Raw genomic sequence first — 12,850 nt, 5'->3', positions numbered from 1 at the left:
TCATGTAAATGGATGTATGACCAATTCTAGAGAAATATAGTGTTGTGTTGGTATTAATCTATGGTGATATAAACACAGAGATTATAAACTGAGTAAGGGCCATAGTTGCAGGATATTTTATAGACCAGAATTTGCTCCTTTTATCAGAACAAGTGATTATTACCAGTAAATCAATCACCTCAGTTTAATACCATGTTATAAATGAAATATTAGAGGCATTTTATATAATATTGAAAAAAACATTGCATAGGGAAAATGTCCAATATTAATAAATCTTCCATTGCCTTGACCTGTACCCCATCTCCCACCTCCATATCCTACTTCTAGAGAGAAAAGAATTAAGACTACTTGACTGTTTGGGTACTTTCAAGAAAGCGCAAAACAAATTCTCAAATAAATGTAGCTTTTATTTTTGACATTTGACAAATGAAAATTAGATTAATAAAGTATTCCCCTTTTCTAGCAGCCAAATCTATCAATAGTTATGTATCTATCCATTTATTCATCCATCCATCATCTGTCCAGAAAGCTATTTACCTAAATTTTGACACATTTAAAAGGTTTCACTAGGAATTTTCTGATGTGGGAGTGGCTAGATATATAAAAGTAGTCTCCTTCAAGCACAGGAACTAAGAATAGAGAAGAAATGTAATCCTAAATCAATAAACCAGTGTGAAAGTCCATAATAATGGGAAATGGATGATAATTAAACTCATCTGCAAATGTCCACAAGTTATTCAATTAAATGATAAAATAAAGTGTTTTAAATACAGATAGAAATACCCTTAAATGCTCTATCAGTTAGATATAAATGAAATTACTAGAGAAATAACTAGTTTGAACTTTAGACTGTGACTCCATATCCTTAAAGAAATAAAAAAAAAAGGAGGTCATTCCCTCTACTCCTTCTCAGCATCAAGTTCCTAAAGGAGTGATTTACTTTGTCTCCCTTGGGAAGCAAATAGAAGGCAGTGATAATTTAGTTTTGATTCACCTTTGGAGTGCTCGTTTTCTGGGTAGAGGCTTACTTCTACTTTCTATATTGCTACATCCTAAAGTTTCTCTGTTTACATGTGGGTCATTTGTGATCCTTCCACCTGTTTCAGCTAAAGCTCTGAGTAGCAATCATGGCTTACTACTCTTCCATCTTCATCTGGTTGCAGCCTAAAGATGACTTACTTTTTTTTAGTTCATAAAATACTTAAAATACCCCCCCAGCCCAATTTGATAGTTTTCAGAAAGAGTCTGTGTTTGTACCTAGTTCATCATATTGCAAGAAACTGATGTCAGGAAATCAGGCTTTTAATTTATTTTGTTGGCCATAGAAACTATTGCATGGATTTTGAGAAAATGACTTTTGTGTGCTGGAAAAATTATCAATGACTTTTGTAGAAAAAGTGAATTACACAGATTGAGGTAGAAGGCAAAGCGATAACTCAAAAACAAATTCAGCTATCTGAGTAAGATCAATTTATAATACAAATTAAAGCTGGATTAGCTAAGAAGGAGAAGAGGAAACAAATACTAGAGAATCAGGAATATTCAGGTATATAGATAGAGAAGCATCAGTGGAAAGAAACTAAGTATTTTATCTTGAATTTATATTGTTGGAAAATGCTAGATAGTAGCTGAACCATTTTAGGTTTAACTAAAAGGCCCAGAGGAGTTAAGTTCGATGCAGAATTGATCATGACAATACAAACTGTTTTTGAAGATATTTTCACACTACAGTGGTAATGACTAGTTCAATTACAGAGTCAGAATTGACCTTACCAGGTATCTTCAAAGAGATGAAGCCCTGGATCTCAACAGTGACAAAATTGTACAAAGGTTTTGGATTCCAGGGAAACTACTCACTGGTACCACTTATGATGTAGATGCAGGCATTGACTGAAGGCATTTCTTAAAGAGTGATGATTCTTGGGAGACATGAGCACAGTATATTCATAAAAGTGAAGTTCATGAGGTATAAGTGATGAAGCGTACATCACATCATGCTCATCCAAAAGGGGAAAACAGCTACTGAAAGTTCCGTTCCAAAGCTCATTCCCTGGGAAAGTCACTCTAATATCTATGGGATTTACTGATGTGACTATCTTTATTTTTCTATAATATATTTCTGTGCCACTTAGTTGACATCTTCTAAAATACATTGTTTTCTGTCTAGCTTTATAAATTGATAATTTTGGAGAGAGAGCGTAATGCAATAGAAAGTGTGTGGATTTTGGAGACCATATTTTCTGGATTTGAATTCAGCTGCATCACTTCTTCGCAAATATACATTCCTGAATTTCACATTTTCTCTGTCATAGCTTCCCAGTATTTAAAGGAAAATTATTTTTATTTTGGAGAATTTTATAAGTTTAAGCACTGTAACATCATTTTTCCTCATATTTTATCTGAGGGTATTAAACAATTGTGTCTAACATCTAATCTAGTTCAAATTCGGTTTCTTTGACACTGCTTCTGAATCCAACTGATATTCAAAATAATGCTAGGCACAAAGAAATAGCCATATAAAACATTTTTATTTTTAGTTTTAAAATTCAAAAAGCTAAATTTGAAAAAATTCATCAAATTTTGAATTTCAGTATTTTAAGTTTCTCTCGTTTATGTGTATGTGTGGATTTTAAACTTTTATAAATAAGTTCATTTTCCTTGGCATCTTCCTATTCAAATGTCTCTATGTATGTGTAAACAGGAAAAAGATATTCTATGGAAAAGGAGAATATTTCCTTTTTAAAAAAGACTATCCTATTGCTATGACAACCTAAATTTTAAAATTACAAAATGTAGCATAAAGAGTGCATTTCTTCTATTTTCTTACCCTTAAGAGTACTGTTAGAGCATGAGAGCTAAAAGGAGAGCAGAATACAGACAGACAGAGAAAGAAAGGGGAGGGGGAGGGAGGGAGATAGGGAGAGGGAGAGAGAGAGAGAGAGAGAGAGAGAGAAAGAAAGAGGAGGAGGAAGAGGAGTGGGAGGAGGAGGACGAGGACGAGGAAGAGGAAGGTTAGACAGGCAGCGCTTGGAGTGTAAGTCCGTATCATAATCATCTGGTAAGAAATAACTCAGATTGAGAAGATCTTGAAGTATGTGAACTGAAGCACTTTAAATAGATATAGAAGGAGAGCCAGAAAATGTCATTATTTGTGTTGCTCCGTGGGGAAATAGGAAAGTAAAGTTTTATGTTAAACTGAGAGATAATATTTTCCCCCCTAAACCATACATAAGAAATTCTTGAATTCACATTTTTGCTGTATGCCAGGCATTATAGTTTTCACCATACGGTAAATGTTTTGATCTCAAAAGACTAAAGTTTTGAATGGAAAAAAAAAAAAAAAAAGGGAGGGAAATAAGGAACAATGGAAAAGGAAAGGAGAAAAGAAGGAATGAAGGGGAGGAGGAATGAATGACTGAGGGGAGGAGAAGAGCTTATTATGTGACATGTAATGTGTTAAGGTATTTTTAAGTTCATTTGCAACCTACAAAGCTCTCACATTATTAAATCAGAAGACCAGAGAAACAATTGAGGTAATTCTGTGGTATGTGTGATATATGATCATATAGGCTAAGTTTTATATTCATTGATTCCCAAAGCAGAACCAAGTGTTAAACAACTAGATTTGACTTGAACTGATTGTGAATGATTTAATTCCATTCTAATTCCAATTTAAATATTAGCAAAGGATTCTTAGAGCCGATATAGCTGGGGGGAAATGATGCAATTGAATGTAACCTGTTATTCAACTTGTCTCAGCTATATCAATTCATATACAAAACTTTTTTGGACAGAATTTTATAAACAAAAAACAACTGCACCTTTGCTATATAAATAACTAAAGTAAAAACCAAAATTATTCAAAAGTGATGTATTACTGTGTGTTTCTTAATAACACCCCAAACCTCAATAACCTTTCTAATCAGAAACTGGATTTTTCGTCAATAATCTTATATCAACATAATGTTATACCAAACAAGTGCATAATATAAAGAAAAAAATCAAAACTAAACACAGTTAGGTATTACTGTTTTTCTTATTCACAAAATATTGCCTTATAACATTTCAGTAACCATTACCTATGTAATTATCACAATTATGCTTTCCTACACTCTGGTTTATCTGGTAAGGATAGATAAAACATTTTGTTTCAGTAAAGAAGGTTATAAATAGAAAGATGGATTCTCTCAATACAAAATAAAGGAATTATTGAAAATATTTAATATTCCCCAGAATTTACAGAACCCATCCATCTATTTAATTGTACATATATGACTAATTTATGTGGACAGTTTATCCGCTTCTAATTCTTTATTAAAATATCTCTCTTTCTTAGGAAATGATGCTTTTTGATAAGATATAGATAAAATATAGATAATATAAATCTATATTTTTTTGAAATCTGGAACATTTTATTAAATTGTTCTTCTTATTAAAATTTAGTTAAGAGACAAATTCATTAAAGCTGAATATATATTCATGACAATTTCCAAAGTTTGAAATTACCTCAAAGAAGCAATGATATATGCAGGAATGTTATTGAATTTTTTTTGTTTAGCTCATTAAATGTAAAAATATTTTTTAACTTTTATTTAGTTAATATAAATTTCCAAAGTACAGTTTGTGGATTACAATGGCTCCCCCCCATAACTTCCCTCCCACTCGCACCCCTCCCAATCTTGCTCCCTCTCCCATTCCATGCACATCAAGATCCATTTTCAATTACCTTTATATACAGAAGATTGATTTAGTATATATTAAGTAAAGATTTCATCAGTTTGTACCCACACAGAACATAAAGTGTAAAATACTGTTTCAGCACTAGTTATAGCATTAAATCACAATGTACAGCACATTAAGGACAGAGATCCCACATGAGGAGTAAGTACACAGTGACTCCTGTTGTTGCTTTGACAATGTTACACTCTTGTTTATGGCATCAGTAATCTCCCTAGGCTCTAGTCATGAATTGCCAAGGCTGTGGAAGCCTTTTGAGTTCTCTGATTTCGATCTTATTAAGACAAGGTCATAGTCAAAGTGGAGGTTCTCTCCTCCCTTCAGAGAAAGGTACCTCCTTCTTTGATGGCCCCGTTCTTTCTACTGGTATCTCACTCGCAGAGATCTTTCATTTAGGTTTTGGGTTTTTTGTTTTTGTTTTTTTTTTCCAGAGTATCTTGGCTTTCCATGCCTAAAATACTCTCATGGGCTCTTCAGCCAGATCCAAATGCCTTAAGGGCTGGTTCTGAGGCCAGAGTGCTGTTTAGGACATCTGCCATTTATGAGTCTGCTGTGTATCTCGCTTCCCATGTTGGATCGTTCTCTCCCTTTTTTATTCTATCAGTTAGTATTAGCAGACACTAGTCTTGCTTATGTGATTCCTTTGACTCTTAGACCTATCAGTGTGATCAATTGTGAACTGAAATTGATCACTTAGACTAGTGAGATGGCGTTGGTACATGCAACCTTGGTGGGATTGTATTCGAATTCCCTGGCACATTTATAACTCCACCATTTGGGGCAAGTCAGCTTGAGCATGTCCCAAACTGTACTTCTCTTCCCTCTCTTATTCCCACTCTTATATTTAACAGTGATAACTTTTCAGTTAAATTTAAACACCTAAGAATAATTGTGTGTTAATTAAAGAGTTCAACCAATAGTATTAATTAGAACAAAAAAAAAACACTAAAAGGGATAAAGTATTACATTGTACATCAACAGGACAAGGGCTGATCAAGTCACTGTTTCTCATAGTGTCCCTTTCACTTCAACAGTTTTCCTTTTTGGTGCTTGGTTAGTTGTCACCGATCAGGGAGAACATGATATTTGCCCCTTTGGGACTGGCTTAATTCGCTCAGCATGATCTTTTCCAGATTCCTCCATTTTGTTGCAAATGATCAGATTTCATTGTTTTTGATGGCTGCATAGTATTCTATAGAGTACATATCCCATAATTTCTTTATCCAGTCTACTGTTGATGGGCATTTGGGTTGATTCCCAATCTTAGCTATTGTGAATTAAGCTGCAGTAAACATTAAGGTGCAGACTGCTTTTTTGTTTGCCAATTTAATTTCCTTTGGGTAAATTCCAAGGAGTGGGATGGCTGGGTTGTATGGTAGAGTTATATTCAGGTTTCTGAAGAATCTCCAGACTGACTTCCATAGTGGCTTTACCAGTTTGTATTCCTACCAACAGTGACCCACTGTTGGTACATCTATATTTTGGATCAACAAATCAAAGAATTAAGAATATGCAAATTTATATGTTTGAAATTGCCTGATATAATTTTTCTAATAAAAAACAAGAAAGAATAGATATATTTCTATGGCATTATCTATATATCTATATAGATAAAAGGCATAGCTGTTGTATACATAGGCATGTATAGATAAAAATGTCTTCTTCTATGTAGTAAAATATTATAAAAGAATTTCCTCATAAATTAGAAGATGATGTTTTGTACAAATCTGGCCTACCTCTTTAATGGTTTTCCACTTCAAGATTTTAATATGGTGTTATTTTAGATTCTGCAAGACCTTTTCATTGGTTGAGTCCCTAGTTATAAAGCTGCCAGACAATGTGGTTTGCTGTGTTCTTCTTATCATTTGGATCTGACTCATAAGAATTAGTTTGATAATTGCATTCTGTGGTATTAAGGAGGAGATAAGGCTATCTGTATGAACAGCCCAATTTGCAGTATACTCAAGAAATTTTCCTCTGGATGATAAAGTGAAAAAACATAATTTTTCTATGAAACAACATTCAATGCAGGATTAGAATAAGCAATGAAGTAATATTAGTGTAAATAAAAGGGCACTTCCAAAAAGTTCATTGGAAAAATGTATTATCAAATGATTATACATAGATTTAGAAAAAATTTTGTACTAAAACAAACATCTTTTAATTCCATTTCCTTCTGCAAACCTTTCAAAATACCTTTCTGTATTGAAAAGAAATCTCTTCAATCATTAAATTAAGGAGGATTTTTTTTACCTGCCTCTTTTGTAGTAAGCTACTCTTCCACATAAACAGAACAGAATCATTTGAAGTCAATCTATATTATCCCAAATGGAAGTAAATCAGGCTTTCTAGATCTTCCTTATAGGTTTTACTTGGCATATTTTGTTATGCCATGCCAACATTGAGATTAACATACAATAAAAATAGTGTGCTAATGCTACTTGACATGTATTACAAATATAAATCAGACCTCTTTTTACAGAGTAATAAATGCATTATGGTTGAATTCATGGGCCAGAATTTATATTCCTATGGTAAGGAAATGCATCACAAATGGCACTGATTCTACAGTCTTCCTTATACTTCTCAATTGCATTTTTCAAATGATTCAGAAATATTGTCTGGGAAAGAAATATGTAAATATCTTGACAGTAGTGATTCTTTGGTTCAAGGAAATTGTATGTTATAATATGAAATGTGAAATCATTGAAATCAAAGTTAAATTCTGACATTCGAATCAATTGGAGTCCTGTGTGACCTTGGGAATCCTAATTTGTGTCTCTAAGAGTCATATCCCATTTGCTAAATGTGAATGATAGTGTATATTTCTCAAGAGCCTGTAGGGTTTTTAAATTATGTAATGTGCAAACAACATAAAGGGCATATGATAAGCTCTTATTGTGTGTTACACATATTACAGTTATTTTGTCTTTGTTGAGTCTATCAATTGTTAAATTTTTTTAAAAGATTTATTTATTTATTTGAAAGTCAGAGTTACACAGAAAGAGGAGAGGCAGGGGGAGAGAGAGAGAGGTCTTCCATCCGATGGTTCACTCCCCAGTTGGGTGCAATGGCTGGAACTGTGCCGATCTGAAACCAGGAACCAGGAGCTTCTTCTGGGTCTCCCACACAGGTACAGGGGCCCAAGGACTTGGGCCATCTTCTACTGCTTTCCCAGGCCATAGCAGAGAGCTGGACGGGAAGTGGAGCAGCTGGTTCTTGAACCGGTGCCTATATGGGATGCCGGCGCTTCAGGCCAGGGTGTTAACCTGCTGAGCCACAGCGCCGGCCCCCAATTGTTAAATTTTAATCTATCTCTTCATTGGAATAAGGAAGGAATATAGGATAGCTTGTATTTCTGAAGTTCAAAATATATTACTTCCATCCATTGGTGCTTATAACAAAATGATAGCTCCTCTTCCAGGTTGCAGTGACCTATATGATCAGATGTCTACCTACCTCACCAAGCCCAACTTCAACTAGTGTGCTAGAGTTGCACTGGGCTCTTTTCTATGTGTCAAATTTATCTAGTCATATTTCTCCATAGGGCTGTGCAAAAAGTGCTTTCTTTGTCTAGAATGCTCTTCCTACAGACATTTTTATGGGTGGATTTTCCTCAAAATTTAGATTTCAACTCAAATTTTGACCCTTCGTTGTGCCTTCTTTGCCTACTGAAAGTTGCACAGGGGAGATTCAAAAGGTTCAAGGAAATTTCTCAATATCTTTTAATTCTATAATTCTATAAACTGTTTTAAAGCTCTCTGGGGTGTGTGTGTGTGTGTGTGTATTTGTGTGTGTGTATGTGGTATGTGTAACAAGATGGCTTTCCAGTTTCTTCTGCCTCAACAGTTCACTCTGACTTGACAGTTTATATTCATTATATTGATAATATCATCATAATCTGCAATCATTTATTTGTTGACTGGCTGATATTTTGCCCTCAATTTTCTTAGAGGGTTTTCTCATTAATAACATTTTTAAAAGGCTAAAGAGAAAAGGCAGATCTGTGACAACAGCTACTGAACCTCAAGAAATGAGTTGCACAGTGCACTAGGTTTTACAACCCCAGAATACAAAGCACCTTGACCAAGACATGCTTTGCTCCTTGTTTGTAAGACACCAAAAAGAGTAGCAAAAGTCTAAAAGGTTAATGAGACAAAAAGAAGGAAAACGATATCTCAAACAGTAGAAATATTTTCTAAGATTTTCTTTTAAGATAGGAAGGATGAATAAGGCTACAGCAAGTATGAAAAACTGGAGAGAACTGACCTTAGATGAAGGAGGAAGTAGAGAGTAATGTGGGATAATGGGAATAAGCTGCTGAGGGAAATGAGGTGTTGCTATGGCTATCAAACAGTACATGTTAAAGTAACTTCAGGTCAAAGATGAGAGACTCAAGTGTAGGAAGTTCATTTTGGAAGAAGCAAAGAGAAGCAATGAAAAGTGTAACGAACACTGGTTCCATCAAAAGCCACAGACCTGGGAATGCGGGCCTCACTCTGCTGGAAAAGTATCTAAGTGATTTTGAATAAATCATTAATGGACTGCAAACACAATTATGAGATATGAGCAATTGATTAGTTTATTGTCAGATTCCTTTTTCTGTTGTAAAATTCTAGATATAAATAAATGAGTCTACCCTTGCATACTATTGCATTCTGGAAAAACTCTCTAATAAATGACTTTGGATCTTTTGTTTAAAACATCCTTGTAGGCTTTTACTTCTTTTATCTCAATGTTTACCAACTAGTTGCTCCTCTTTTATAAGAAAGCATCTTTCTATGCACGGCTGTACAAAGACAAAGATAAGAAATTTTGTCTGTTGTATATAAACTCTATTTGTGTTCTGGTTCCTTATATCAACATTTGAACTGACCTAAATTCTATACACATACTGAAATCTGTAAACACTGTCCTAACACATGTACAGTCCTTGTATTTCTTTCTGAAAAATATAAATGCATGCTTCCTAAAGTGAAGACAAACTGATGAAAAAAAAAAAACAGAACAGAAATCTGGATTGCAGTCATATCAACAATTTCAACAAACCAACAAAGGAATTAAAGGGAATGAACTTAGTTCCTTCCTAATAGCATTTCAGCTTGTTTCCATATTGCCCTTTTTTTTTCTGTTATTATGCAGTTAAAGCAATCTAATTCCATAATGTCTTCTGAATGATTAAGCCATTTATGATTCAACCTGATGAAGGAAATGAGAAAAGCCTCTTAAACATCTAAATATAACAACCCCCATTAACTGTAAATCACAATCAGAATGCTGTTGAAGTCAACATTTTACTCAGGCTCAAATATTTCCATGATTGAAATATTTTCATCAATATTTGTAATTAAACAGAAAAATGTAGAACTCCTAAGTATTTTTATGGTTTGGAGAATTCTTTCTCTGAATGATATTTTGTGGAGATCTGAGTGTTGACACTATATGGAGCCCAAATGAAAAGATTAGGCCAATCAGAAGATTTATGCTAGTGCCTTTCCACTTATCTGGAAGGAGGAAATAGCCTGTTTGAGCCAGATGAGATCTGATACACTATCTTATGCAGAAGATTCTACGTTATGAAAAGCACAGGAATGTACATCAATCTGCAAATGTTTAATTTAAATTTACCCTTTGAAATATGTAAAAAAATTCTTATTAATGAACATATTCCTCCATGTACATTTCCTACCAGATACTAACCTATTTGAAAAATATAAAAAAAAAATTAACTGTTCTTGCAGATTTATTTGTGCCAATATAATCCTACAAACATTCTTTTACAACTCTCATCACAATTTGAAATGGTTTGCACATGGTCAAAGATTAGCTCTGCCCTTATCTTTTATAAATTTAGGTGAGAACCTATATCTATACTCCAACCTACACCAGCAAGGGCATTAATCCATATTTTGGTTTTAGCCTTGGCTGATGCCAACACAAGATTAATGGGATCTGCCATTGCGTATTCTTAGACATAATAGTGGTTGGTTGTAAAATAAAGGTATGCTATGTTGTAATAAATTAAGTGTATATACTTTTCAGGCTTTTTATTTGGGTGCTTATTTTCTAAATACATTTGTCTAATGATTATTTTTATTTTAAGTGAAATTAATTACTTTTAAAAGAAGATAATTTATATGAGTGAATAAAATTATTTTCCCTTAAGGAAGATTTTAAAAAATCATCAGTGAGATCACCCATGCTTCACATGAAGTGACACTACAAAGACCTGTTAATTCTTTAACAGTATATTAGATAAAATGGAAGAATGCAGTACACCCCAGACTTTCACACAGTCACCCCAAATAAGAATATATGCTCTATGGATTACATAAACCTAGGCAAGCAGGGCTTCTGCCTCACTTTCATGTCCCTAGGGACTCCGTGCTATGAACTGTGTTTCCTAAAAGGTTCCAAGTTCCCCTCTCATTGTCTGGTAGAAGGCCAGGCTGGTGGTATCATCCAGGTGCATGCCTCAGATTTAGGCTAAGATCACATGGACACAGGGAGCTATTTAAACTTCTGCACTGTGAATTTTGCCAAGTACTCCCAAGAACTCTCTGATTTATACCTATGGGATTTTTCAAAGGCCTTATAGGCAGGTCCACATCATTGGCAAAATATCTTTTTGTAGATTCATAGTTGGGTCACCTGGATAGTTCTAAACTGGTTAAATTAAGTGACTTAAACAACTTAAGTAGATTAAATCCTGACCAAAAGTTTTTGTCTAAAGTTCTGCATACACTAAGGTTAACCCTGATTTATATGCCATTAAAAGTTAACTTTTATGTTGATATAAATTATACAGTCCTCACTGTGTTTTATTCTTCAAATTTCAAAAATATATCTAAGATGTTTGACAAAGAATAATTTCATCTTGAAGCAAACATAGTGAACATAAAAGTAGCTCTCTTGGTTTCTTTCATCAAAATAAACCTAATGTTATCAAATATTATGTCAATAAATTTTGAACTTGAAAATGAAAATATTATTCCAGCACTACTCTGGGAAGTCATCACAGCACAAATCAAGAGGTAAAACATACAATGAGGAAAATAATAGCTATTGAAATATGTGCAATTTGTATAGTAAGATTCCAATAAGCTACTGCTGTAAAACAGGCTCCTCCAAAATGCAGCGTCTTAAATCAACTGCAGCAATTTATTTTACTCACCAATTCTGTTTGAGTAAAGTTTATAAGAGATGAGTTTCATCGATCCACACAGTATCACTTAAGGCAGCTACCATAGAGCTGAAGTATCCACTTTCAACATGGTTTACTTATCTGGCTAGAAAGGTTGGTACTGGGTGTTAGCTGGTATTTCAGACCAGGCTGCCAAAAAGTCTCAGATCTTCTCCAGGTGTGCTTTGACTAATTGATTTTACTTATTGTATGAACTGTTAGGATCCAAGAGTGAGTGTCCAAGTAATGTGAATTGGAAATTGTCTCTATTTTTGTACCCAGCAATTGGATCCATATCATTTGTAGGGTATTCTCTTGGCCAAGGGAGTTACAGAGCTCCCATGTGTCATTCAGCCAAAGAGAACAGATATTCAATTATTGTTTTTACCGGGACAGTGTCAAAATATGGCTGGCCAGTTTTAATTCACCATTACTGATGAGAAGATAACTAAAATTACTATTGGATTATTAGCTTATTCCAAAGAAATTGTCTAGAATCTAAATACATCCCATCTAGTGAGAGTTAAGAAGTCTACTACTGTTGCCATTAAGAATCTATGAAGACACCCAACCAGAAGATGAAAATACCACTACAGAGACATAGCATAGAAAAGTAAGGAAAACACTGATCTTTTGCCATTGTTGAACTGTTTAAAAAGCCTACTTTAGTGCAACATTTTATCTGAATTTTACATGCATATAAACAGTTAAATTTCCTATGTATTCAACAGAATTTCAGTGAATTTTTCTGTTAGTTACAACTGGGATTATACCAATTGATACAATTTTTGTAGACATAGATCAATTGAGGTCCAGGCTGGGGAACTGATTCTCCAAATGTTTAAGTGGTGGTTTTGTTATGGAATCAATGCTTAATCTATTGCTCTTTCCATCAGCCAGCTTTAACTTTCCTATTTCATGTTTCACATC

The sequence above is a fragment of the Oryctolagus cuniculus genome, chromosome 2, assembly GCF_964237555.1.
Source record: "Oryctolagus cuniculus chromosome 2, mOryCun1.1, whole genome shotgun sequence".
NCBI lineage: Eukaryota > Metazoa > Chordata > Mammalia > Lagomorpha > Leporidae > Oryctolagus > Oryctolagus cuniculus.
The sequence above is the reverse complement of the archived record's forward strand: the minus strand, read 5'-3'. Positions refer to the sequence as shown.